Consider the following 2,556-nt stretch of genomic DNA (forward strand, 5'->3'; position numbering starts at 1 on the left):
CAGGGTGATCTCATCATATATTCCTAACTGGGAAGGTCACACTGGGTAGTTTTGCCCAGGCCTGTAACTTCTTTAGTGAAAGGTTTTTAAATTACCCTGTCCATTGTTCTTGTGCATCTAGGTTAACCTTTTAAGAAATATAAATATTTTTTATTGATTTCAGAAAGGAAAGGAGAAGGGGAGAGAGCTACAGAAACATCAATGATGAGAATTATTGATTGGCTGCCCCCTGCACGCCCCCTACTGGGGACCAAGCCCACAATGCGCCCGGCCGTGTGTCCTGACTGGTAACCTAACCGTGACCTCCTGGTTCATGGGTCGACACTCAACAACTGAGCCACACCAACTGGGCTGTAAGGTCCCTCCTTAATGTGCATAAAAGAAACTGCAAACTGACATTTTTTTAAGCATTTGAGATCTTTGCTTCCTGGCAGTTGTGGTCAGTTTGGCTCAAATAAACTCAGGTTTGGATGTTTCTTGTGTGGCCATCACCAACACTTAAAATGGCCAGACTTTTGCCGTAACCAGTTTGGCTCAGTGGATAGAGCATCAGCCTGCGGACTGAAGGGTCCCAGGTTTGATTCTGGCCAGCGGCATGTACCTTGGTTGCGGGCACATCCCCAGTAGGAGGTGTGCAGGAGGCAGCGGATGGATGATTCTCATCGATGTTTCTAACTCTATCCCTCTCCCCTCCTCTCTGTAAAATTCAATATAATATATTTTTTAAAAAGAGCATAAAGATGCCGAAACCGGTTTGGCTCAGTGGATAGAGCGTCGGCCTGCAGACTGAAAGGTCCCAGGTTCGATTCCGATCAAGGGCATGTACCTGGGTTGCGGGCACATCCCCAGTATAAGAGGTGCAGGAGGTAGCTGATCGATGTTTCTAATTCAAAGATATTTTATATTGATTGTCAAGGGCCGGGGGGGAGGGGGGAAGGAGACATATGTAATACTCTTTGTAATACTTTAAGCAATAAATAATTTTTAAAAAGATAGTCTATATTTTTTCAGATAATTTTGAATTTGTTTTGTTTTATATGTTTAGGTCTTTAATTCACATGGAGTGTATTTTTGCCTGTTCCTTTTCTATCTTCTGAATTTCTGGGCTCACTATTGACTTTTCACATTTCTTTCTGTAGTGGTTATCTTTCGCATTCTAGCCATTTTACTTCATCCTTGTGAATTTTTTTCTTAAAAATATCAGAATGGGAATATAGAGAAGGCCAAGGCTTAGAAAAGTAGCTCTTTGGAGGCCTGTAAGAAGAAACTGACGGCAAAGATGAGGTAAAGGGAATAATGGGAAGGAATCTCTGCAAAAGATGATATGCAGGGCTATTCACCCATCACACCCAGAACCTGAGGGTTCTAGAAGAATTATCCTTGTGGGGAGAAAAGGTGTTTCAGACCACTGGCCCTGAGAGGGAAGAGGTGTAGACTTCTGACAGGATTTTTTAAAATCCTCACCTGAGGGTATTTTTTCATTGATGAGAGAGAGAGAGAGAGAGAGAGAGAGAGAGAGAGAGAACATGAATCGGTTGCCTTCAGTTCCTACCCCGACCGGGGATCAAACTCACAACCTGGGTATGTGCCCTGACTGGGAGTTGAACCCTTCAGTGCTCCAGACAACGCTAACCCACTGAGCCACACCGGCCAGGGCACACATCTACTTTTTAACTTCACCTCTCTGCCCTATCTGCAAGCCCTGTGAGCTTTTTCTGGATTGCACTTGTGCAATAGAGTCATATAGAAGTTGGTGAAACGCAGGTCTTCTGCTTCACATTGGAAGGGTTCAGTGCCTTCCCCATCTTCTTCCCCACAGGCACGCATCTCCCAAGCCCTAAGGGACCTTGAGACTTGTAATCAGGGCAGCAGTGGGCAGCAGCAGCAGCTGGTCCCAAGCTAACCCGCTGAACCAGCCCCAAGGCCCCCTTTTCTCTGACTTCTCAGTGAGCCAACGCTGCCCCACCTTCTCTTTGTGAGAGAAGACCTGTAAGAGAAGAGGAGGTTATCACTTTCAGAGGAGCGGTATTCCAAATGACAAGAAATAGTCTTTGATTTCTACGGTAATCACTGAAGTCATAATCATCATCAAAAGCCTTTATCAGTGCCTGCCTGCAACAGGCAATCAAAAGGAGGACACAACTAAATTTAGAATGCATTATTCATGAACAAGTCTAATAATTTACACTACAAAAATTAATATAAATAGAAGAGTAAAGGACATATCTATATGATAATAAAACAGGCAGACCAATCTAGCCACTGTGGACAGTAAAGAATTAACATCAAACACATCAGAAGTCAGTGCAATTCCATGGTAAGGGCATCACTGGGCGCAGAGCAGTGCCTACCAGGGGTTGGTTATAGGGGTTCCAAGTTCAGGGAAACTGATTAGGGAGGGCGGGTCTCTTGCTTTCTGACTACCTCCACTTTTTTCCACCCTGCATACACATGCCCCGCCCCAAACCTTTTCTCTTCCAGGCAACATAACCCTTGCTAACACTTGAGTTCAGAGGAACTTTTACTTTATGTGAGTCTTCGGCTCTGCCTACGGGG

This window comes from Myotis davidii, unplaced genomic scaffold (genome assembly GCF_000327345.1).
Source record: "Myotis davidii unplaced genomic scaffold, ASM32734v1 scaffold233, whole genome shotgun sequence".
Taxonomy (NCBI): domain Eukaryota; kingdom Metazoa; phylum Chordata; class Mammalia; order Chiroptera; family Vespertilionidae; genus Myotis; species Myotis davidii.